This window comes from Pleurodeles waltl, chromosome 2_1, assembly GCF_031143425.1.
Source record: "Pleurodeles waltl isolate 20211129_DDA chromosome 2_1, aPleWal1.hap1.20221129, whole genome shotgun sequence".
NCBI classification, from domain to species: Eukaryota; Metazoa; Chordata; class Amphibia; order Caudata; family Salamandridae; genus Pleurodeles; species Pleurodeles waltl.
In genome coordinates, this window is record NC_090438.1 from 737,723,913 (window position 1) to 737,750,966 (window position 27,054).

Sequence of the window (27,054 nt, forward strand, 5' to 3'; positions counted from 1 at the left end):
CACTGGCAAAACCTCCAGCTAAATCCATCCATCCTCCTAGTAAAGCTTGTTTTTTATCCAGACTTCGAGTCCAAGGGCTGCAAGGATACCTTAAACCGGGGCAACGTATTAAAGCTGTTCGTGGCCCTCCCCTCCCTAGCTCAGATCACTTCAGCTCCAGGGAACATCACATCTGTTGAATTCTTCATGGACAACAGGTGCCTTCTGAAAGAATGGTTGAAGGTCACTTTTACCTCACCAACCATACAAGCCTTAGTTCTCAACGGTACGGAGGCCTTTGAGGAATGGGGCATAACAATCTTGCCCCACATTGCTCCTCATTACCCAGCACTTTCATCTCCTTCCAGGGAAAGGACTGCTACTCCATCTACATTTTCAGTACTAAGAGGAGCTCACAATAAGGCAAGCACAGCTACTCCCCCTACCTTTTCAGTACTAGCGGTTGCTTGCAGTAACTCTCCTGGTCGGTGCAAGAGTCAAGCCAACCAGTCTACTAAAAAATCCATACATAACAAGACCTTGAACTGGGGTTGGCTCCCGGGCATCTTAAACACTAGGAGTAGATATTGATATCACAACACAGAGACTGGGTCTCCTCAAGCAAGTCTCAAAATATGTTCCTGGAATATTGTTGGTCTGGAAAAAAAAATAGGGAGGGAGGCAATCTTCCCTTTCCAGAATAAGTTTAATATGGTAGCCCTGCAGGAGACCTGGACAATTTCACCTCCATGCATGCAACCATACTCAGCCCACCATAAACTGGCAGAAAAAACAAGGAAATTCGGTCTCTGTGCCGGTGGGGTAGACACTTATGTAGATCTATCATTGGCTGAGCACACTGCGACGATAGCAGAACCAGACCCAGGCAACTTGATTATATTAATCTCAAGTTTCACATTCAAATGGTCCCTACTTGTAATAAATGTTTACATTCACCCTTCCCCTACTGTAAAATATACCATTACTAAGAAAATTAAAGAAATCAGCTTGACTCAAATACTCCATGTTCTGGAGCTTGAATTCATCATCACAGGGGACTTTAATATGACTTTGGTCTGCACAGAAGTTACAGGAGAGTTCCTTATTGAACAGAACAAATTCTGGAACATCCAGCCTCAGTTAACAACTTTAAGGATCCGTAAGGTCAAACATGAGGAAAAATGTGTACTTGACATTGAGCAACTAGGGATGAAAGCACTAAATGGCCGGTCAGCAGGTGATTGCACATCTAACTTCACTCATATAGGCTCGCACTTGGCATTCATCATTGATTACACCTTCTTATCACTTTGTTCGCTGCTATTCGGTCTTTTCACATTGTGGAGTAGAGTGCTGCAAAAGCAACCATCTTCCTCAAACATTGGTATTGGACCTCAGAAAGAAGGTTGTTCAAAGCAGGCCATCCATGTTCAGCTCAGTTTACTGGGAACTATAAAAAACTAAAATGGTCAGAATCACCTATTACTACACTTACCGACAGTGTCAAGGCTGTCTTGGAAGAGTGTAAAAGTGTAAACCTAACTCTTCTTGAAACCTGGGAAAATTGTGTGAGCCACCTTCTGGCTGCCACCTTCCGAAATAAGGGTGCTTCACTTCAGCAAAGTGTTGTAGTACCCCCAGAACTTCACGCAAACTTCAACAGGAAATCAGTAGCCTGTGGCCTGGCCAAGAAGAAGCTCAAAGAGACTTTGCGGCAGGCTTGTGGGAATCACCTCGAAACAAAAAAAAAACTTTGATGTTTTAATGGCTGCAAAAAGGAATATCAAAAAGCTGACACCAAGAAAGATACGGATGCTTTCTGGACTACATTGCTTTACAACAGCAAACAGTCCAATTCCTGACTTTTTTGAGAAACTGTGAACAATTTAAATTGACTGCAGCGGGCCCCGTGGATCATCCCAATTAGGGAAGAATGCTGGGTTACATTTTTTGGAGAAACATTTTTCAGCCGGAATAGAACCGCATCAAAAACATCAACAGAAGTACACTTTGCTGCAGCATCAAGTCAAGCACCCGCCTGTGTTGAGCTTTGCCAGCAACTTAATCGAAAACAGAGGCCTTCACTGTAGTTCAAGACGCCAACAGGGGGTCTCTGTATCTAAAACATTGCTCACATAGCCCCCTGTTGCCAGGTCTGGATCCTTTCTTCTCTCTTACGTCTGAAGGGGTGCAATTGTCATAAGAGGATACCTTGCATGTCATCAATAAAGCTAGGAGGGATGGTGCCCCTGGGCCAAACAGAATACCTCAGGCCATCTATAAGCAAAACCCGACATATTTGGCAAGAAAGCTGGCCCCACTATATTCCCACGCAGGCTCTTCGGGGTTCATACCCAATTCATAGTGAGGGACTGTTATTACCCCTCGACACAAGGGAGGGGATAAAGCACACCCTGTCACGGATTCAGGTGGGTCTGATCAGGACTCTGGTTGGGGCACTACTTGAGGTCAAAGAATATCCCAAAGAGGTAGTGTACTGGGGCAGGGAGCAGCTAAAGGCATACACGGGAAGAGCAGCTATGGACAGGCACAGGAAACAGGAAAGAAAACGCAGAGCAACCCTTGTGTGAACAAACAGGAAACGGATTACTAATGGACAAACACATTGGGGTTGTACACAGGGTAGGGTGCAGAACCTCCCACAGTGACAGGGAATGTCAATGCCTCTGTGCAGTTTGCTCTTACAGATAGTCACCCTGCGAGCCCCATAGAAAGGAGGCAGCAGAAGTGATTTTGTCTCTGGACCCTAGAGCACAAACAAGGATAGTACTTACATACACAAGACAAGCTCTTGTGGGTCCAGCTGGAAACACAGTGGCGATTCGTGGAAAAACAGCAATAGCACACTGTCACTGTTAGGCACGAAAGACAACGTATAACACTAGACAAGGATGGGGGCTGGAATTGCCTCCTGGAAACCAGGAGCCAACCCCAGTACAAAGGAGGACACTTATACACCAGTGAAGACTTATAGAACCCTTACCAGACACAAATACCAAGAGGAAACAGAAGGGACAAACTGAGAGACAGAGGCAGGAACTGGGAACAGGCTCAGGCTGAAGCAAAGGCAGGACTAGGACTGGAAAACAGGGTGCAAACCTCTGGCTGGAACAAACAGAGACAGGACTGGGAAACAGAGAGCAGGTTCAGGCTGAAACAAGGCAGGAACAGGACAGAGAAACAGGGAGCAGGCTCTGGAAAAACAAACAGGTAGAAGGCTAAGAGATAGGGAGCAGACTCTGGCTGGAACAATCAGGAGCAGGGCAGAGAAACAGGAAACAGGTTCAAGCTGGAACAGAACAGGAACAGGAACAAGATTGGAACACCATCTGATAAAGGGTCTGTAATACAAAGGAACCGAACTCCAATGCACGATGGGGATCTTGAGCAAATGGCTGCTTATAAGCAGTTCCAAGCTGCAGAAAACCCCAGGTGGAATCACATGACTGGGCTGCACAGGAGAGGTCTCAGGTGTGTGTAGTTTCAGACACTCACAAGTCCTGGAGGAGAGGATCCAGTGAAAAGGAGCAACTGGATTTCTCCCATAGAAAACAATGTAAAACAGAATTCAGGCTTTCCTGACTACCAACCTGTGCATTATGGGATTTGCAGTCCCAGGAAGCAAATGTAATACTACAAAAGCATACCATGGCGAAAAGAGAAACAAACTGGAATCAGCTAAGGACTCTAGATAAGTGTTCAAGGTGATTCCTAGGCTTCCGACAGTCCCCTTACAGCACTCTCTAGAAATGGGACGACACAGTCGTAACACACCCAGAAAATTAACACCTCTTTCCGTTACTTGATAATGAGGAAAAATAATGTGCAACTCTTATTCTTCATGACCTAACTGCCTGGGCAGATGCTAATCAACTAATCCCAATAACCCAATCTGGCTTTTGGAGGGGATCTGGTACTATCACAAGCATCTTAGCCCTTTCTACCATCCTGGGTCAAATGGGAAAGCAGCACTGTACTAACTATCTCTGTTTTGTCACTGATAAATCAGCGTTTGTGTAACTCGTGTGAAACATTGGAGGAAACTTATGGCTTGTAACATCCACTCACACCTACTTAGAATCATCGAGGCCTTACACAGTCAAACATGGGTGCAGATTAAACTTGGCAATTGCTCTCTGCAATCAAGAAGGATATACACCCATCAAGGTTTAAGACAGGGTTGCATGCTTGCCCCATGCCTTTTTAGCCTTATTATGGCCGACCTCTCCCCTGCTCATGACACAGTTAAAAGCCATGCGACTTTGCCTTGGCACCTTTGGCCTTAACCATCCTTTCTACCCGGATGATGTAGTCCTACTCAGTTTGACCTAAGTTGGACTTCTGAGACTGTTCAAGACGCTGCAACTACACGAATTACAAAACAGCATAGTCATCAACTGGAATAAAACCAAGGTGTTTATGGTCAGCAATGGAATTAAGGAAAAAACAACCTGTCTTGTTGGCACTCGCACCTTAGAGGCCATAAATGAATATAAGTACCTAGGGCTTCTTTTGGATGATAGGGGAATCGGCAATCAAACAGATTCGAGCCATCACAAACAGATATATGATGGAACAACGCATGCGCCACCCACACCTGCCTGAACAACGCGGTCGGAACAACGCCCGCGTTGTTTCCACAAATGCCTTTACCACACATGCCTTTATGACAATTTTTCGTTGTAAAAGCGTGCCTAGTAAAGGCATGTGTGAAACAGCATGTGTGGTTTTCGCATGCTATCCCCCCACCTGTCCTAAAAATACAACTATCCCAACCACCCCACCCACTCTAAAGATAAAACGACCCAATACCCCAACCCGCCCTAAAATAAAACGACCCCGACCCCCAACCTGTCTTAAAAATAAAACGACCCTGACCACCACAACCTGCCCTAAAAATAAGACCAACCCGCCCTAAAAAAAAAAAACTACCCTGACCCGCCCCTAAAAACTACTCCGATACCCCACCCACCCTGAGCCCTAAAACCTACCCCGGCACCCCCACCTGCCCTAAAAACTGACACCCATCCCAAAAATCTAACTGCCCCGCCCCGACAAACAAAATTACCCGGACCCCCTAACCCACCCTAAAAATAAAAGTACCCCAACCCACAAAATAAAAGTAGCCCAACCCCTCCACCCACCCCTAAAAACTACCCTGATACCCCCCACCCAGCCTGAGGCCTAAAACCTGTCCCAACCCCTCACCCGCCCTAAAAACATCCGACACCACACCCTCAAAAATAAAACTACCACTCCCCTAAAAACAAAATTACCCCAACCCCCACCCCTGCTCCTAAAAACCCACCTGCCCTAAATACAAAAATACCCGACCCCCCACCCGCCCTAAAAACCATAGTACTCTCGCCCTATTTTAGTGTGTGTATGTCCATATCGTTATAAAACCCACTCAGAATAGAAAAGGGTTTAGCAGAGCTTTTAGGGATTGAGACTGGTATTATCATCCAGTTTGGGAAGAGCAGAAGCCTTTTGAGTGGAACTAAGGAATTCCACAGTCTTTACTGATCCCTTTGAGACAGAGTCTATCCTGCTGACTTGAAAGCTCTGAGGGACTGATAGATCTTTACAAGAGTCAGCACAGCACTTAGGAATTGAGACTGATGTACTGTCATCCAATTTGGGAAGAGCACAAGCCATTTGAGTTGAACTAAGGAATCCCACAGTCTTTACTTGAGAGTGAGTGTCTTGTACAGAGGTATCAAGAGCACTACCACTGTTATGAACATTCTTACTGGCTTTAGCTAATAGGTACTGCAGAAACTCATTACGTCCTTGTAATTCTTCTACAGACAGACTGGGGGTCGTAGCTACACATAACATAATAGTCGATCATTGAAGGATTAGCAAGCCGCTCAGTGTAGTACTGAACTTGCAAGTTATGGTTTTCTTTGCCAAATCTATCCTCTAAACTAAGGCCTTTTTTAGAGGTCTTCAGAGAATGTATAGGTTTAGAAAGGGGTGTCTTAACATGATAGGAAAACATTTTAGTTCTGTGTGTGCCTTTACTGCCTGGGGAGCTTGACATTTTTGGTTCGTGCATTCTGTCACCGATTCGGGTGGGTCTGATCAGGACTCTGGTTGGGGCACCTCTTGAGGTCAAAGAATATCCCAGAGAGGTAGTGCACTGGGGCAGAGGGGCAGCTAAAGGAATACACAGGAAGGACAGCTATGGACAGGCACACGAAACAGGAAAGAAAAAGCAGAGCAACCCTTCTGTGAACAAACAGGAAATGGATTACTAATCGATAAACAGACTGGGGTTGTACACAGGGTACGGCGCAGAATCTCCCACAGTGACAGGGAATGTCAATGCCTCTGTGCAGTTTGCTCTTACAGATAGTCACCCTGCCAGCCCCATAGAAAGGAGGCAGCAGAAGTGATTCCGTCTCTGGATCCTAGAGCACAAACAAGGATAGTACTTACATACACAAGACAAGCTCTTGTGGGTCCAGCTGGAAACACAGTGGTGATTCGTGGAAAAACAGCAATAGTACACTGTCACTGTTAGGCACGAAAGACAACGTATAACACTAGACAAGGACGGGGACTGGAATTGCCTCCTGGAAACCAGGAGCCAACCCCATTACAAAGTAGGACACTTCTATCAGTCTTCACCAGTGTATAACACTTACCAGACACAAATACCGAGAGGAAACAGAAACAGAAGGGACAAACTAAGAGACAGAGGCAGGAACTGGGAACAGGCTCAGGCTGAAGCAAAGGCAGGACTAGGACTGGCAAACAGGACGCAAACTTCTGGCTGGAACAAACAGAGACAGGACTGGGAAACAGATAGCAGGCTCTGGCTGGAACAAGCAAGGACAGGGCTGGAATACAGTGAGTAGGAATAAGCAGAAAACAGGACTTGGAAACAGAGAGCAGGTTCAGGCTGAAACAGGGCAGGAACAGGACAGAGAAACAGGGAGCAGGTTCTGGAAGAAACAAACAGGTACAAGGCTAAGAGATAGGGAACAGACTCTGGCTGGAACAATCAGGAACAGGGCAGAGAAACAGGAAACAGGTTCAAGCTGGAACAGAACAGGAACAAGACTGGAACACCATCCGATAAAGGGTCTGTGTCACAAAGGAATCGAACTCCAATGCGCAACTGGGATCTTGAGGAAATGGCTGCTTATAAGATGTTCCAAGCTGCAGAAAACCCCAGGTGGAATCACATGACTGGGCTGCACAGGAGAGGTCTCAGGGGTGTGTAGTTTCAGACACTCACAAGTCCTGGAGGAGAGGATCCAGTGAAAAGGAGCAACTGGATTTCTCCCATAGAAAACAATGTAAAACAGAATCCAGGCTTTCCTGACTACCAGGCTGTGCATTACCGGATGTGCAGTCCCAGGAAGCAAATGTAATACTACAAAAGTATACCATGGCGAAAAGAGAAACAAACGGGAATCAGCAAAGGACTCTAGATAAGTGTTCAAGGTGATTCCTAGGCTTCCGACAGTCCCCTTACAGCACCCTCTAGAAATGGGACGACACAGTCGTAACACACCCAGAAAATTAACACCTCTTTCCGTTACTTGATAATGAGGAAAAATAATGTGCAACTCTTATTCTTCATGACCTAACTGCCTGGGCAGATGCTAATCAACTAATCCCAATAACCCAATCTGGCTTTTGGAGGGGATCTGGTACTATCACAAGCATCTTAGCCCTTTCTACCATCCTGGGTCAAATGGGAAAGCCGCACTGTACTAACTATCTCTGTTTTGTCACTGATAAATCAGCGTTTGTGTAACTCGTGTGAAACATTGGAGGAAACTTTCGGCTTGTAACATCCACTCACACCTACTTAGAATCATCGAGGCCTTACACAGTCAAACATGGGTGCAGATTAAACTTGGCAATTGCTCTCTGCAATCAAGAAGGATATACACTAATCAAGGTTTAAGACAGGGTTGCATGCTTGCCCCAGGCCTTTTTAGCCTTATTATGGCCGACCTCTCCTCTGCTCATGACACAGTTAAAAGCCATGCGACTCTGCCTTGGCACCTTTGGCCTTAACCATCCTTTCTACCCAGATGATGTAGTCTTACTCAGTTTGACCTAAGTTGGACTTCTGAGACTGTTCAACACGCTGCATCTACACGCATTACAAAACAGCATAGTCATCAACTGGAATAAAACCAAGGTGTTTATGGTCAGCAATGGAATTAAGGAAAAAGCAACCTGTCTTGTTGGCACTCGCACCTTAGAGGCCATAAATGAATATAAGTACCTAGGGCTTCTTTTGGATGATAGGGGAATCGTCAATCAAACAGATTCGAGCCATCACAAACAGATGTATGATGGAACAACGCATGCGCCACCCACACCTGCCTGAACAACGCGGTCGGAACAACGCCCGCGTTGTTTCTACAAATGCCTTTACCACACATGCCTTTATGACAATTTTTTTTGTAAAAGCGTGCCTAGTAAAGGCATGTGTGAAACAGCATGCGTGGTTTTCGCATGCCATCCCCCCACCTGCCCTAAAAATACAACTATCCCGACCACCCCACCCACCCTAAGGATAAAACGACCCTATACCCCAACCCGCCCTAAAATAAAGCGACCCCGACCCCCAACCTGTCCTAAAAATAAAACGACCCTGACCACCACAACCCGCCCTAAAAATAAGACCAACCCGCCCTAAAAAAATTTAACTACCCTGACCCGCCCCTAAAAACTTCTCCGATACCCCCACCCACCCTGAGTCCTAAAACCTACCCCGGCACCCCCACCTGCCCTAAAAACTGACACCCATCCCAAAAATCTAACTGCCCCGCCCCGACAAACAAAATTACCCCGACCCCCTACCCCACCCTAAAAATAAAAGTACTCCAACCCACAAAATAAAAGTACCCCAACCCCTCCACCCACCCATAAAAACTACCCTGGTACCCCCTCCACCCAGCCTGAGCCCTAAAACCTGTCCCAACCCCTCACCCGCCCTAAAAACATCCGACCCCACACCCTCAAAAATAAAACTACCACACCCCTAAAAACAAAATTACCCCAACCCCCACCCCTGCTCCTAAAAACCCCACCTGCCCTAAATACAAAATTACCCGACCCCCGACCCGCCCTAAAAACCATAGTACTCTCACCCTAAAAACAAAACTACCCCGACCCCTCCACCCCGGTTCCTGAAAAAAAAAAAAATTACCCAACCACCCCACCCCTAAAAACTACTCCAACCCCACTTATGACCGCGTCCTACCCCGACACCCAAAAATAAAACTACCCCGCCCCTAAAACAAAATTACCCCGACCCCCAACCACTGCCCCTAAAAATCCGATTCCCCCACCCATGCTAAATAGAAAATTACCCCGACCCCCACCCACCTTAAATACAAAATTACCCCACCCTAAAAACAAAATTAACCCGACAACCCACCCACCCTAAATACATAATTAGCCCCGATCCCCCACCCCCACCCCTTGAAACCCGATCTTTCCAACCCCCCTAAAAACAAAATTACACCAACCCCCCACCCCTGCCCCTAAAAACCTGATCCACCCCACCCACCCTAAATTCAAAATTACCCTGCCCCTAAAAACCAATCCCCCAACCCGCCCGAAATATAAAACTACCACGACCCACCACCCCAGCCCTAAAAACAAAATTACCCTGACTCCCACCCCTGCCACTAAAAACCCAATAAATACAAAATGACCACTAACCCTAAAAACAAAATTACCCCCACCCCGTCCTAAAAACAAAACTACACCCCAGCACCACTTACATGATTGTGCACTCTCCCGATGTGGACTCCCTTTTTTTCTGCCTTAACCAGGCATGTACGTTGTTCAGCACATGCGTGGTTAAGGCAGAGAAAAAGCGAGTCGCTGTTAACACAAGCATGGTTCTGCTTACGTTAACAACGTTGTTGTGGTTCCGGCGTCGTTGTTCCGGATGTTCCCCTCACAAACAAGTGCAACGCCCTCATCACAGCATTCACGACTGTGTGTAAGAAGTTGAAAGGCCCAACTTTGGACCCATTGCTGATGGTTATGGCAGCAAAAACTTTACCAACTTTGACATACCGCAACAAGGCTCTTTTGGTGTGTGACTCTGCCTTAATGGACAAACTCCAAGTAAAAACTTACCGCTATGTATTTAACCTAACAAATAATATTTCCCCTAGTCAAATTTGGCTGTAGTTTGGCCTTAAAAGGCAATCAATTGGGCAGCAGGGAGCAATAGTTAAGACCTGCTTCAAATTAAGGCAAGCTGCAACCAACACTCTTAGTAACATCTTGTGGCTAGCGATCAGCAATGAGGGTAGTAGCACTAGCTTGAAAGATTATCTGAACCAGTCACTAAAGAACTTGCAACCTGAAAAACTCTGGACGTTGACATCCTCATATATTGTCTTCAAAAAACTAGTGAACTCTGTAATGGCAAAAATCTCATCCAAATGACAAAAAGGGGTTCGCTAAAAGAGGTCATGACTGGACAGTTATCAATAGTTACTCTAAATTAATGTGAGCGCAGTACCTGGCTTGCACATGTCCACTACATCTGACACTTAAGTTGCTTCAATGTTACCTGGGCTGCCTCCCATCCCTAGCAGAAAAACTATCATGGCTACACACCGAGAGCAGAGGATGCTATTTATGTGTGGCAAGTAGCGAGAATCTTTTGCATTTACCCTGCATTTGCCCTGAGCTGGACCTGGAGACTAGGCTCTTCCTTAAGCCCTTATTCAAAATCAAAGCAATTCGTACAAGCAGGCACGCTGTCATATCTTGTCTAGCATCTGACAACCCTATACTAAACTGCCGCTTTATGAAATGTTTTAATAGATTTGAACAGAAACTGCCCAAGCAAGCAAAAGAGCCCACTGCAGCCTGGTGACACCATTACAGGATCCTGAGCACACTTCATCACTGTTGTAATTTTTTGTCTCCCTGGAAGCCCCATGTTCTTCTACATATTAAAACCCAATGTTGGTTAAATCCCTAGGCTGTTCAGGGATAGGCACCAACATAAGTATGAATCTTTACGGGCGAAGATGCTAGCCGGAGACCAGCTTACTTATTAAACCCAGCACTATTCTGGCCCTGAGACTATTAACATTATGACTGTAGACAATCGTGGACTTAACTCACACTTTTATCCACATTTGAGCAATGTTTTCTCTTATTCTTATCACCTGTGATCTCGCTTACACATGTTTAATTTAAATTTTAGGTTATTTGCACGTTAGTTTAGGCCTAAGGGTGGTCACAGGTTAAGCCTTATGCTGGGTGCTTCCAGGAAAAAACCTGTGTTTGGAATGAGCGGTCGTCTGCCTGCACCCCACACCACCATCTCCCTAACAGTCATCTTGGGTAAAAGCCTTACCGGGCGACGGTGTCGGGAGGTTAACGCAGATTAGGAATTAGCACTTACCTTTGTGGACATGTGCACTTCAAACAGGTTTTGGGCATGGCCGGTAAGGCTTCTCGAGGGCATGACAATTACTTAGCTAGCACACTTGCACTTTAATCAGCTGACCTTTCGCACTTTCAGTTAACAATCGTAAGAGGCGCGTGGTGTCATCTGTGTAACATTTTAAATGTTTACATTTTTTAAGACTCTGGCCCCTGCATGATTCAAATGCCCCCATGGGCACCCTTCTACTCTTAGGACGCGAGCTAGCATGCCTGCGCTTTAGTCTAGGTCCTGAGGGAGGCTTCTACTATTTAAAACAATGTATAGGAATAGTTTCTATGTACAAGCTGTTTGTTCATGCTAAGTTTGTTTTATGAATCTTACAATTTTTTCAACTGTTTGTATGATTTGAATTAATCAAATGCAGGTAAAGATCATTGTTGTTGACTCAGATAAACATTGGCTATTTTTCTGAACTGGGGTGTGTGCGTGTGTGTGCACAGGTAGACTTTTAGTGTTTATCTTACTTGTCCTGACTAGGGCGTTGTGGTCCCTACTTAGTCAGGGTGCAAACCTCTGCCAACTAGAGACCCAATTTCGAACTTTGTATAAATCTAGGTGAATAGGTGGCCGTAATAGCGTTAATTCTGGCCGGCCTCTGGGCAATGCATAGTGGCTGTCATTTATTCTGGGTCCAACCATAGGTGTTATATAATTTGAGCATCTGGCCACACTAGCACAGAAAATATTGTTTTGAGAAAAATAAAAGCCCTTCTTATTTCAAGACAGTTACGCTGAAACCGCCATTAATATTCTTTTAATAAGGCACCTATTTATACCCACAGATAAGATGATCAGCTTGTCTGCCAACATATCAGATCATACAGGGCAACAATGGGCACTACGAGGCATCAAGGCCGCTGAGTATCGGTTAAACCGCAATGGATTTGTGACTTTCCAGGCAGGTAACCTGGTAACACTTAGGGTTATTTTGACATCTCTTATTAACTACCATAAGTAGGTATGAATTCATAGTTCTTGTTTCTCTCACTCACAAAGTGCTTGTACTTGCTTGTAGGCCATGTGACTGCTACTCCATATTCCGCCCAGTATGTGCCTCGATGTTTTGGTTATCCAGATTCTCCGCTCTCCCGGCCTGCTATGTTTAGTAGTGCCCATGCGATATTACCTGTAATTCCTTTTACTACTATTATAAGTATGTTGGCTGAACTGAATGCATTTTGTAAAGAAAAAGAACGATCTCACTGACTGGCGTATATAAATAAGGCTCAAAACAAAAGAAACCCTTCCTTAGTAGCGCTCTGGGCCTAGGCAAACTAATACACTCTTGTTAATGTGGTAGAGGTTAAAAGAAATAAATGGGGACGGCAAGTTGTAGCTGATGCTGCATGCACTGGATCCACAGAGAACTCAACTCGATCCGAAGAACCTAAGTGTAATTTACATGGCACGTTTTTAACGTTTAAGTAAGCATTTGGTGTAAAAGAAACCCGAGCTAAAATTGTTGCCCTACTGTACAAACAATTTGTAATAAAAATACAAACTTACCTTGAACTTCTCTTGCTATTTCTTCACTGTCTGTTGAAAAATAATAATAATAATAATAATAATAATAATAATAATAATAATATGAATGATCCACTCCGTCTGTCACGCGCTCTGGGGCTTGCATCGGAGATGTGAGAAACCGGTAGATTGAAGAGTGGCATTTTAGCCACTAACTTAGTTTTCTTGCAGAGAACCCTAGCATCACTCTTGACAGATCGGGCACTTGGCCAATCTGCATACATTTTAAGGTGTTCTCAAGAGCGCTCACGACTACTCTGCTGTGGGGAGCCGGCACCAACATCTATGACTAAGTATTAGCTGAACAGAGCTTCAGAGAAATGCATCACAAACGTCTTTGCAAAGAAATAAGTCACAAACCGTCAAATCTAACACAACAAATCAAACAATTAATCATAAGTCGTAGCAAACTGGGAAGGCGGAGGCAGCTTAGTGGCTGTAGACATAATCAACTCCTCACCCCGCCCTCTTGGTAGATTTCCTGACTCATAAAGTGGCACCAAACTGGTGTAATTTCACATGTCAGAAATTTACAACGCAACGCAAGTGCACACATTGCTTTGTTTGTCCCTAGTTAACCTTGGAAATGAGACATTGAGGAACTTCCCATACTGCAGTGGAAATTAATGAAAGCAAACAGTACTGTGGTTACCATGTACAGTGGCAGCATGGCGGAGATCACTGTGAAAGAAACCTCTGAAAATTATGGATACCAAGCCATACTGTGAACACTAAAGACAGTGGTACTACTGTGAGCATTGAGGGCACCCTATAATTCACTCCTCAGCACCAGGCTAATCTGTACTGAGAGCATCCCTGAAGGCAACTACTACAGTGAGAATCAAAATATTGACATTAGAGTATTAACAAAATGACTGGCACCAATGTAAATAAAAACGCGTGCTAAGACTAATTAGGGTAATTCCACTCACTGTTCATTGGTTTAGCTTCTTTGTTACACTGGTTATGAGTTAGGTAATTTAAGACAAGTTATTGGTATTGGTGAAATGATCTGTTTTTTTTAAATTCAATGTGTTTGACAGTTAATTTACGCAGAGCAAACTCTACCATGCTGGATTGTAAGGCACTGTATAAAGACAGCATCATAAGACAGAGATTCAGAAGAAACTGACACTCTTATCAGGAAATTAAAAAATTTATAAATGCCATATATAGCTTTATTTTGAGAAGTCATAATACATTCTTTCATCCTTGGCTATTTGTGAATTCGAAAAGGTTGCGACGGTGAATCTATAGGTAAAGAGATGAAGGATAAAGCATTAATAGGGAGTTACATAGATCTGAAAGTAATACTATTCGTAAAAATACTTTATACAGTGAAAGAATGTACTAAAGTCATAAACAAAAAAATAATGGTAGAGAGGTTGACAGTTAAACAGCGCTGACTCCTCTGCTATGGCAGAGGAGTATCACCACCCCGCCAGCAGCAGCTGCTGCAAATCCTTTAACAATGATCCTTTTTCGTTGTTAAAGGATTTGCAGCAGCTGTTGCTGGCTGGGGAGCGACGTTCCTCTGCTATAGCAGAGGAGCCACCACTGAACGAAAGGTTAATAAACTAGGTTTGTTATCCTTTAGTTGTTAAAGGGGCGGGGCATTGGGGATGATGAGGACAAGGGGAGTGCACTGTGAAGTCCCCTCAGTGCACATGTGTTTTTGGCCGGCCGTCTAGGGCCGGCCAAACACACATGCGCACTGAGCTCTCTCCAGCCCGGCACAGTGTTGCTGGGCTGGAGAGAGCAGGCACAGGCTCCCAGTCTGCCTGGAAGCACCCAGGTGAGGCGCTCCCAGCCAATCCTAACGCTGCTCTGAGGCTGGGACCCTGTGCCTGCAGTGACAGGGGAAAGTGGAGTGGCAGGACTGGTACGTTTGAATTTATTATTTTTTTATTTATTAAATGTTTTTGTTGCCCCCTTCTCCGCGTGCCATCCTGCCCTTTAGAGTGCTGCAAGCCGCGGCTGCATTTAAACATCATGAGAAATGCATGGTTGAGGGGCCATAGTCCAAACACTTGGTGAAATGGAAAACTGCATTTGAATTAAGTCGATCAGATGAAAAAATAAAGGATCTATATATGTTTAAATATTTACAAATAGGTTTATTGGTCATAAGACCGTAGCAAACTACTTTTTTTCATTTTTGGGCGACAGCATGAGGAAGACAATCTACTGAGTTTAGAGTTTGTCTAAACAAAATCGATCAAAGGCCTTTCTACAAGTACAAAATCTGACACCATTCAAAAGGAAAAAAATGCAAATGATTAAATTGCAAGAAAAGGTATAACTTGGGATAGAATATTAAACAACTGTGTATTCACAAATTTAGACAATATTGTTAAGCCTCAATTCGATTACTGCCATATTTACATTTTTTGCTAAGAAAACATTTGGCTCCTGGGTTCAACAGGAACCAGAAGTCTTTTGCTTATGCCCCCCCTTGTGCAGTGGATGCCCACCCCCTTGGCAACCTGCCATTAGGTTCCTAATATCAAGAGTTTTTATATCAGTTCACTGACATCTTCACCATGGAAACTTTTCCTGAAAGTTTATTTTTGCTCCTTCGTTCTGACTCAACAGTGGCAAATATTTGGTCTCCTCTTTGTAACTTCTAGGTCTCGCTTGAGACAAGCACAAGTGTTGTCGCTCATGAGGATATTTTGTTTAAAAAAAAATTAAAAAACTTAAATGGGGCTTAGCGCCCCCCCATAACTTACTACTGGTTGTCTTCATTGTCATTCTCATGTCCTTGCTTCTCACAGGTCAACTAGTGCCAGATTAACTTCCTTCTCTTCATGTGCTTGTCCCTTAAACAAAGCATGGACTAAGTACTGATTGTTTTCTTTATAGGTGTCCTTCCGCTGGCCCCGCTCAGACTGCAAAACTTTTTTTTCTTGCTCCTGCTCCCTCCTGCTCCGATGCTTGTTGTCGGTGTCTCTTCTGCCCTGTTGCTTGTTGCCTCCATTGCTTGCTGTCCCATCCCTCCCCCTGCCGCCCAATTGCTCGTCTTTTATATGTTCTCCAGAGCCTACTTCTCCCGTGTTGTGTACCGGCTGTCATCTTCTGCTACCAAAAGTGGCCCTGCTATCCACCGAGATTACTGCCACTCCCTAGTCTTGTTGGGATTGTGGGGATAATTTTTCCACCGTAGGAGCACCCCATGTGGCAGGATGACGGCTGCCATATTCGGGAAGATGCAAATTGGAATCTATGTGGAAGTAAAGCGCAGCAATGGTGAGAGTCGCTGTTCATTCCTGGGTCTTTGCATATCATACCTTCCCCACACTCTATAGCCCAAGCACACTACCTTACAGCCTTTCTCTTATCTCCAGGGTTCTGTGGCCAGGTAGCCCCTCCAATGAATTGTCCTTTTGTGGCCTCTGGTTTTCTGGTTTCTGCCCTGCTCTGTGTGCGGCGCCTGTGGTGCACTACGTGCGTGCTTCTCTCACAGCTGCCGTAGAGGCATTTAGGCAAGGTCTTTGGTCAGGGCCTCATTTTGAGAAGCATCTTCATTACTGCACCTTTTGTCCCTGGCCTCCCTGCATATTTGGCTTCTGATCCCGGCCCAGGAAACCCATAGCCAACGTGCATATACTGATACTCCTGTTGCAGTTACCCAGTAAAGAATATAGCAGGCAGCGGGTCTGGGATCCGAGCTGCAGGCTCTGTACTACAGAGCCTCTCCCTCCAGGGAATGGCTCCTTTTCATTGTACTTCATTCTAACACACCTGGCAAGTTCCAGCTGGGTTTAGCTTACGTTTACTCACTGACTTAAACAGAACAGGGTACTGCAAACCAGCAGGAGCTCTCAGATCTTAATACCTGGCTTACGTACTGCAAGGCAGACTGATATTCAGATGGCAAAATCGTTCTTTTTCTTGCTGCAAGTTCTGAATTACACTAGGCTTATGTTACACCAATCTAGAAGCACCAATAAGCCTTCTATTCCCACACGTTCTGTACTAGCCTGTGGATGTGAGATGCAGTATTGGGTTTACGTTGGAGGCACTTGATAACATTTGGGGAACTATAGTATTTTCCCAGGACAGTCTTGATTATTTTGTTTCTTCGTCGTTACTTCTCGTTTTATGAAATTAAGTTCTAATTTGTATGAAATGTTCTATGTGATAAGTAGCTCCTCTGGTTTACACAAAAAAGCAGAACAAACTAATCATCACTATGTCATCACTAAAGGCAATAGTAAAACACAGAATATACACATATTGGCATTACACGCTTTAGAGTTGGGTAACCCCATTAGTGCTTTGGCTTTAGAGTTAAAATGTGATTAAAGGTGTAGCAATGTACTTATTACTATGCCTCCACAAAAAGACGTATGGATGTGCATGCTCTAAAGTTTTCCTACATGTAGTATATAGATTGCATTATCTTGCCACCCTCAGAAACCCCTTCAAATATCACGTGATTTAAAAATGGCACTTGAACTCAACGAGACAGTAGAAATCATCCTTCATGTTCTGGGGAAAATGCATTATTCAATGTTTTGCCTTAAGATTTGTGCATAGGCAAGACCTATTGACTTTGCCAATGCCTGCTAATGATTTGCACCAACCACTGGTCTTATCTCCTAAGACGGACTTTGGTGAGGGTTTATGAGACAGTGACTATCCCGGATTAATGATGATCTTGAGAAGGGAGGATTTTGTGGCAAACCTTTGTTAGAATGGAGCGGCTGAATCGAATTTCCCTTCTTTGTTCCTACAATTATGCAATTGGAATCAGTTAGGAAGTTTTAACTCATTTGTCAAAACCAGGTCAGGACCTAACTTTTCAGTTAGCCAGCTAACACTATGTTCTTCAGTGGCTTTTTTTCCCCTAAATATTTATTTAAATGTTTTTGCATAAACAATACAAGCAAAGCAGGTCTCAAATGAGGTTATAACAGTGTAGTTTTTCCACATCAATTTCGCAGCTTTACAACAAGAACAGCAGAACTTTCCTATCCCAGTTGCCTATTGGGGGGGGAGCATGGGGGGAGGGGCTAGAAAGGGGAGCATGCAAAGGGCCACCGTCTTCCCAGTCATCTCAACCCCTTGGCGGGGGAGAAAGGGAGGGATTCTCATCAGACTCACAACTAACCTCTCACAGGACACCTGGGAGGGGCAGCACCAGCGTCAGTACCATGGAGAGAGATAGCTTATTTGGCCTGAGTGGTCTGGGGGGTTGTCCGCGGCCCCTTCCATATTGACATCTTCATCCCCAAGTTCGTTCAGCATAGTACCCCAGGTCAATGTGTCCGTTCGGACCCTTCAGAGTCGGCTCTCTTTGGCCACCGCCCATTCCAAAAGATCAGTCCTCCACTTAGTCATGGTCGGCGGGGCCTGGCCAGTCCAGTAAATGGCCATGCGACGTCTTGCAAGTACCAGACCCAGTTGGACGAAGCAATATGACATCTCTTTGCCCTTCTTGGGGAGTGACAGTAGCCCCAGCAAGCAATGTCGCGCTACAGGTCCCACTCCTGCCCCAGTTGTGCCATTTAAAATCCAGGCAACATCAGTCCAAAAAGGCCATAGTATCTCACACTCCAAAGTAACATGGGCAAAAGAGGCAGGGGAGAAGCCGCAGCACAAGTGGGGTGCAGAGATTTGCATCCCAAGCTGCACATGTTGAAGAAACATTTGTCTAACTGTCCCGTTTTAGGGCCGTGTATATATGAGAGATTATGCCCTTGGTTGAGAAATAGGTTGGACTCATCAGGTTCCACAGGGAACGACACTCATATCTCACAGGTTGTTCATGAAATGCTGGCATACTGCAGGAATTGTCCTCTATTAATTCCGAAGTGAGTCTCAGTTTCGTCCATGGACACAAAAGTGCCATTAAGGTACAGGTCACCAGCCTGTTGACAGCCTCCCGCCCGCCAGCTTGAGACATCCATGGAGTCTGATATATTTGCATAGGGACGTAATCACCAAACAGAAAGAAGTCTGGCGTAAGGTGCTCGTCGTATCACCACCGTGACCGCCCGCTCCCACATCCGAGCCACCAGAGATACAACAGAGGGAATGCCCGTGGGGAATCAGGAGCCACACAAGCAATTTTGGAAGTTCAGCTGTCAGTAATCTTTTCTCCCAATTGGGCCTGTCCTCGAAACCATAGTGCTGCATATTGGAGCAGGCCATATAATATAGCTGGAGGTCTGGGAATCCTAGCCCACCCTCAGCCAAGTCCAGCTTCAAAACTGCCAAACGAACTCTGCAGCGTCTTCCCGCCAAGACAATGGACACCAGCAGTTGGTCCAGTTAACAGAAGCGGGACGGCGGTAGCATGCAAAATTAATTCTGCATCATATAGAGGCAGCGGGAAAGTAGGATCATCTTGATTAGGGCCCCTCTGCCCATAACCAAAAGTCGCAGCGTAGTCCAAAATGGGACAGAGGCCGAGAAGCCATCCAAGACCCAGCCCATATTAAGGTCGTATTGTAGGCATGAAGTGTGTGCCACCTGTTTTCCTAGGTATCTGAAAGCACGGGTCTCCAATGCGAGTCCAACCTCAGGGAGATTGGAAGCTCCAATGCCAATCAGGGAAGCTAAAGGGTAGAGGATTGTCTTGTCCTGATTCACTTGGAGTTCAGGCACCTCCCCAGACTTGGCCATATGGCGGAGGAGCAGAGGCACCAAATGTTCCGGGGTCTCACACATACATTAGAGTGTCATCAGCGTACATGGACACGATGTGCGTTGTAGTGCCCACCTGTATGCCTCAGTCCTGAAGCACCGTTCTGAGGTAAATCACCAGCGGATCCATAGCAAGCGCAAACAGGAGTGGCGACAGCAGGCACCCCTATTGTGTTCTGCGTTCTATGCAGAAGGAGCCGGACACAACCTGTCCTGTGCGAACTCTGGCCTTTTAGCACTGTGTACAGTAAGCATACATTTGAGAGGAAACTCGGCTCAATTACCATCCAGGTCATTACTTCCCACAAAAATTCCCAGTATAGGGTGTAAAACGCCTTTTCGATATCCAAGGCGATTAACCCTGTCCGCGTTTCCCTGTTCAGAGTCCTGTGGAGAACATTGGAAAGCCATTCATGTGTGTACCTCTCCCCAGCATAAAGCTGCATTGCTCCTCGTGGACCAGGTGAGTGATCACATGCCCCAAACGCATTGCCAACACTTTAGCCGCTAGTCTGAAATTAAGCATCCGCCACAGCCGGTAAGAACCGGGATCTGCAGGGTCTCTGCCCCGTTTCGGTTTCACTGTTATGAGAGCTTCACACATGTGTGCAGGTAGAGCACCTCTCTCATGTGCCTCTCTGATTGTCTCAAGTAAACCAGGAATCTGGGAGGCCAGGATGCCTGAAAGAACTTAGCCGGCAACCCATCACAGCCTGGGCATTTTCCACAAGGCATGTCCTGAAGGGCATCCCGCAACTCCTCCAATGATATTGCGCCCTCCAAGGTCTCCGCCTGCTCCTCCGTTAACCTGGGGATTGGGAGAGCCCCGGAAAAAGTCATCCACATCAGAAGTACCTCAAATGCCAGGGGTGCATACAATCTCTTTAAGTGAGCTTGTAGAAGACTATTTATGGGCACTTGCCCCACCACAGTCGCTCCATCTTTGTCACACAGTAAAAGAATCAGCGGCGTGGGCCTCCCGGGTTTAAGTAGCTATGCTAACATCCGTCCTGACCGATCACCCTCACGATGTAGTCGCTGTCCATAATCCTTCTGTGTATGGCAGTCCAGTCTGTCCCATGTGGCCTCAACTCGTCTGTGTGCCTCCAGGAGTTCTGCATTTCCAATGGCCCATTCATCCTCCCGTCTCTGCAATTGGGCAAGTGGATCCTCCTGTCAGCTCCCCATCCAGTTTCTGTTGTATACCATAGGTCTTACTGAGGCTCTCGCCACGGATGACTATCTTGAGGGTTCCCCATTCTTTGCCCCCTGAGTGGGCTGTGTCCCAATTTGTATTGAAGAAACCCTGCAGAGTCTGCAGCATATCTACTTTATACTCAGGATCCCGAAGTGTCTCAGGTCGGAGTCGCCACAAGGGAATTGCCAGCAGGTGAGTGCGCAGCCCGCAATCCAGCCGTAGCGGGGAGTGATCAGACCGAAAGTACATCTGGTAGGCTGCCCTCTGAACAGTTAGAGTGCTGTCATTTGCCGCCAGAAAAAGGTTCAGGCGGCTAAATACTTGGTGTGTTGGAGTATAACACAAAAATTCTGTGGCCGTGGGGTGGAGGTCCCTAACTGCAACCTGGACATGGTCTCACGCAAACTGGTGACCATGCAGGGCTTAGTGCCCGGCCTAGCGGGATGTCTATCCAGCAGCCATCAAGGATGCAATTAAGGTCCCCGGCCAGCACTATGGGAACCCAGAAGTAAGGCAGGAGCTCTAGCTCAAAGTTTTCAAAGAACCCCTCGTCGTCAGAGTTGGGTGCATAGACGTTTAAGATACAGATTTTGCGCCGTCTAGAATGCCGTGAAGGAGAACATAGCATCCAGCCACGTCTGCCACCTGTCCCCTCAGCTGCAAAGGCACTCCGGAGGCAACCCAAACCGACACTTCCCTAGCAGAGGAGGATTAAGTGGAGGAGTAAAGTTGTCCCGTCCATTTCTTTTGTAATTTTTGTGTCTCCTGCAGTAGTGCTATGTGTACCCACACGCGCCTGAGGTATGAGTGTGTTCTGCAGAGCTTCACAAATCCCAGTTCCATGTGAGTAAACTTATTGAGTCACCTATCTCCAGTCTGGGTAGGCAGCAGTATTCCCCACCACCTTTCCCCCCGGCAGGGCCACCCCACCCTTTCCCCCCTAGGCACAGGGTGTGTTTTCCACTATAACGTCACAAGCTGCTGCCCTTGTCACAATTACTGTGAGTGTGTATTGTGTTATCTGCTGCAGTCTGAACCACCCTCTAAACTGAGCCCACCCAACTACTTCCCACCCTGGGTAAACACCTCGGAACTGAACTAGTGTCTCCCCAATCATATTATTGTCCCTATCTCCCCGGTGAAAAAAAAAAACTACAGAGAGGAGATTAGTGTGTGTGTGTGTGGTTTCGCAAGTACCCCTAATAATCAAGACTTCTCGGGGTACTGTGCAGATCGGTCTCTGGATCAGTGTGGTGTCTTGCAGTCACTCCCTGTGAGTACTAAGTCCACTCAGACATCCTGCCTCAGTAATCCCAAACTAAGCAAATAGCAAAAGAAGAGGGGTGGAGAGAGGGAATAAGGGAAATAGGGGGAAGGAAGGCTAGGGTGAGGTGGGGAGACAGGGAATTAAAAAGGAGATGCAAAAGAAGAGGAGGAAGAAGAAGAGGGGGGCCAGTGGTGACCTCGGCCCAATCGACTGTGAGGTCTCAGAGCCCGGCGGGCCCAGAGGATAACCAGTGTCAGCACAGTGTGGCCACTCCTGCTGAAGTCACGTGTTCGCCAGTGTCGCTCCCAATATCGTATGTCATTCCGGCTGCCACAGCAAGAGGGGGTTGTTTTGTGACCCGTGTCACGGCTGAGTGGTGTCCTGCTCCAAGAGTGGGGTGGTTGTCTTTCTACACAGAGCCAGAATGAAAGGACTCAGGTCACAGTTTCTACCAGCATCCTGGCCTGCTCTCTCTGCTGCCATTGTTGTACTAGGCTCAGGGAGCCGTCTGGGCTCACCGCAACCTTCGCACCCGAGCTGGATCGTCATCTGCATCAGCTTCTCCTATGAGAGATGTTCATCTGGCTCTTTGTCCCCCAGGCGCATCTACGGTCTCTTCCTGAGGGGGTCTCTAGGGCTCGCTCATCTCCTTGTAGTTCAGCCAGTCCAACACTTCCTCAGGTGTTTGAATGAAGTGCGAGCGTCTGGTGTATAGGACTTTCAGCTTGGCCGGAAACAACACTAGGTGAAACCTGTTGATTTTAGTTTCTGTTTAACTCCACTGAAGGACTGTCTCTAGAGTTGGACCGACCTGGTGTAGTCTGGAAAGATAAATATGGTGAGATTTTCAAATGATGGATCGCCTTATTTACGCACCTCTCGTAGGATAGGGTCCCTGTAATTTAAGATTTTCGCTATGATTGTCCTAGGGGGCACCCCAGGAAGTGGCAGAGGAGTTAATGCCCTATGTGATCACATCACCACAAAGACCAGTGGCAGCTGTGCAGAGGGGACTGATTGTTTAATCCAGTTTTCCAAGGATAGTTCTGGAGAGCTCCCCTGCGCTCCCTGTGGGAACCCTAGAAACTGCAGATTGCATCTGCGTCGACTGCCTTCTGTGTCCTCCGCCCAGCCTCTTATCTGTGTGACTGGATCTCCAGGGTGGCCACCACTGCCTTTAGTGCATCCATTCCTTTTTGCATTGTGGTCACCTGTTGTTTCATTGCGAGGGACCTGTGGGCCACTACGTTTAGTTCTGTTCTCAATAAGTTAACATCTAAGGTCATAGCATCAATCTTCACCTGCACTGCACGACCAGAGGTCTCAATGGCGGCCAGAATCTGAGAGCCAGACGGTTCTTGCACATCTTGGAAGTTTTCAGTCTGCTCCACCTGTGTGGTTCCCCCGAACCCTGTGCTTTAAACTGACCCATCTTTCTTTGTTGCGGCCCTCTATTTGGCTTGTCTCTGCCAATGGTGGAACTGGGCAGGTGTAGGGTGGCCAGTGTTCAATTTTGCATGAGATGGGGGGACCGACCAAGAGGAGGGACCTGCAGCACTGAAGCGTATAAATGCTGGTGGGTACACTGCAACTACATGCAGAGAGTTTGGTTTCCCAGTGGGAATAAGGAGGTATCTTGCCTCTCGCGTGCAGTGATACAGGCCAGGCGTCTGAGCTAGTTGACTGCAGAGCAAGTCCTCACCTCTGTCTGCAAAGTAAATGTAGCTGCCACTTACAGACAGCAGACGTAGGAAAGCTGGTGTATCACCACTGTTTTTGTTTATTGGTTTTGCCCTATCTTTTGTGATCGGTGCTTGGGAGCGTCCAATGGGTCCCCACACAGCACCTCCAGGGCAGGTCCACACTCCAAGAAGCACCGGGGATGGGCGGCGGGGGGAAGTCACCTCAGGTGCTATTCTATCCCTCTATAGTCAGCATTGCATCCTGATCAGGAGGGGCCCTCTCAAGGAACAGCGGAGAAAGTCCAACACCCGTGATCCAAGCCCGGCACCAGCTCCGATACTCGCTACCCCTGGTTGTGGGGAGAAGTAATCTGCAGGTCCAGCTCAGAGCATCATAGCCCTCCCAGCCGGTAACATTCAATATCGGAGGGCCGAGTCCCCTCCCACCTCGGCTCAACTCTTAGGCCCCTTCTTTGGAGTTTGTGCGGCAGGGGAAGAGTCAGCTGCCCGGTCAGGCGAAAAGAGCTACAGGGCTGTTACGCAGTTCATGCAGTGCGCAACGTTCGCCCCGCCCCATCCCAGCCAACACACACAGCGGAAGCGGGCCAGGCGTAGGCAGTCTCAGAGCAGCCCAAGCCCTCGCGGTATCGAGGCAGCCTTGATACCACTCCTCACCACCCCTCTAGTGGCAGGGTATGCAAGGTAATGTCCAGTCGAGAGGGGTGGTCGCCGCCACACGCAGCTCAGGGTGTCATGGTCTTTCCGGGCTGCAGAACTCGGTCTCAGAGGGTCAAGTCACCACACATGTAGGCCTGCCTCTAGGCCCCATCCTCAGGATCAGCACAGCAGGAGCAAAGTCAGCTACCAAGGTGGGCAAAAGGCGCCGCTGGGCCGGTCCACAGCCCAGGCAGTATGGAGCTGCAGCTGTCACTTCACACTGTCTCAGCCAACATTTATTGCAATGCTGGGACGGGCACGGACAGACCCACCCCCACAGCAGTAGTTAGGTCCTCGTCCAGTTCTCTACAGTGCAGTACAGCAATACAGAAATGGGCACCAAAGGTGACCCCCTTTGGCTGCATCTTTTCACAGCAGCAATTCTGGTGGGAGCGGCCCAACGGCAGGTACTCCTGCCTCCATCAACCCCGCTGATTTAGTGGCTGCTGTGAATTGCGCCTGCCAAGTTGCAAGCTCCCCTACGTCCTCCACAAACATTCCCCCTGTGTAGTGGGGGATGTTGCTGGATCAGCAGGGTGCTGAAGCAGCAGGATTGTGAAGGATTAGAAATATTTTGCCGGGAGCCTGCGGTTAGTGCTGCCCCTCAGACATCTACTTGGGCACCCCCCCTTTTCAGTGGCTATTTAGGTGCACTATCTGTGATCCTTGGAATAATGGAAATCACACAGTTTTTTGTCCTTTCTCCTTCCAGGATTCATCTTTCTGCATTTTCTCTCTGCTTTCACAAGCAGACCTCACAAATGGTCTGGTTCGATTTCTGTTTATTGCCACCTAATCTAACGTTGGGTCCGCCTAGACATTCTTATTTCAGATTTTGTTTTTAAATGTGACACTGGCTCCCCAGACAGTTTTTCAAGTGCTAATAAGACTCTCAGAATTTTCTTCTGAGTAATTGCAATTCAAATCAACTCCAGCCTGGAATAAAAAGATCATACACTCTTCCTACTCAGGTCCCTTCGGACCAAACAAATCATACTTTTCTCCCGCGCTGATGTCTTACTATCTATAGTCTCTGTGAATGGGTTTGATCTGCTTAAACACCAAAACACTATTTAAAAAATACCTCCAAGTTAGGTCACTAGATATGATGCAGGGCCTTTTGCAAATCAAATACTGCAGTCAGCACTTACAATAAACAAGCTAAAAAATTAGCATGTGAAATACAGATCAAAACATAGAAGTGGAAGATATATCTATGGAAACTTAATTGGATGGATAAGAATTGACAACTTGCACTGCAAAGACAATAATTTTGCGAGCTTGCAGCAAGAACTTTAGTGCATGTTGCTCACGATACCAGCCCTTCACTATGACTAATTTAGGAATACATTTTTAGTGTCATTTTGCACTTTTTAAGGTGGCCTCATAAGTTCTAAAACCAGATCTGCCAGAGGTGATTAACCTGCGATACTTACAAACATGGTCTCACAATTGTACTACTACTTCTACAGTGCTAATTTGACAATCGTTGTGTAGAGTGGATTTGGCGCCACAACAAGATCTGGAAACACCGATCATACCAGACCCACAAGGCAAAGACCACGCTTAGCAAGGGCAGGCAATGACGTTTGGTGGATTGTGGGAAAGAGAGTGGAAAAACTGAGGCCAAATGATGCATTTACAGCACAATGTTTTGAAGGCAGTGGCTAAAACATTTTTCTAATTTGAGGCCATATTCACTGCCAGAGTCCTTGAGCAAACCTTGAACAGGCAAGTACCTTGCAAACAGCCACATTGTCACAGTCAAGTTTTCAGGTTCTCACCCACAATTCTAAAAACAGACAAGACTCTTTACTCACATAGAAGACCTCAGACCACACTAAACTAGGGAAGCCAGGGAGAGCCCTAAAGACACCAAACAGGTGTCAAAAAGACCCAAACAAGACTTTCCCCATCTCTGGCTTCCCAATCAAATTGAAAGTGGAAGCTAACCCATCCATTGAGCTAATTATGCAGAAACTCAACACTCTGCATACCCTTGCCCAATCCAGGATGGCTCCACAGAATCCATGTAGAATGATCTCACCTCTTTAAAGCAAGACATTCACTCACTAGGGAGAAGAATAACTGCAGCAGAATCACACATTAACATACTGGAAGACCACAAGCAGAACTCATCAAAAACCTTGTCAACCACACATGCAAAGCTGGACTGACTAGAAAAACGTTGCAAGGACTTAGAAGACAGACACAGAAGAGGCAACTTGCAGATCTTTGGACTCCCAGAGGGGTGGAAGAAAACGCATCATGCTGCGCTGCCTTTATGGAAAAATGTATTCCCAAATTACTGGGCCTAAACTTCACAAAGTACTTTAAAATAACATGTCCACAGAGTCTTCTCCTATAAATCAAATAACAGCACCCTACCCACAACTCTAATCTTCAGACCTCTTCGATACTCACACATGGAAGCAATTCCCTCCCAAATAAAAAAGGTGCAAAGAATCAAACAGCAAGGCTCTGCCACTGGAATCTTCCAAGACTACTCTAAGGACACTGACAGGAAAAGTAAAGCATTCCTATCTCAGCA

At 46.5% G+C, this 27,054-nt stretch overlaps 1 protein-coding gene across 6 annotated transcripts in view; it reads right to left on the reverse strand.

The window, feature by feature from the left end:
- FARS2 (phenylalanyl-tRNA synthetase 2, mitochondrial) overlaps positions 1–27,054 on the reverse strand; it is a 1,511,864-nt gene that overhangs the window by 1,383,143 nt on the left and 101,667 nt on the right. The window contains exon 1 of one of the 6 annotated variants that reach the window (XM_069217444.1): positions 12,968–12,986. The exons of the other annotated variants lie outside the window; for them this stretch is intronic. The gene's annotated coding sequence lies outside the window, so the exon portion shown is untranslated. Of the gene's footprint in view, positions 1–12,967; positions 12,987–27,054 lie in introns of those variants that run through there. 6 annotated transcript variants of the gene reach the window in all.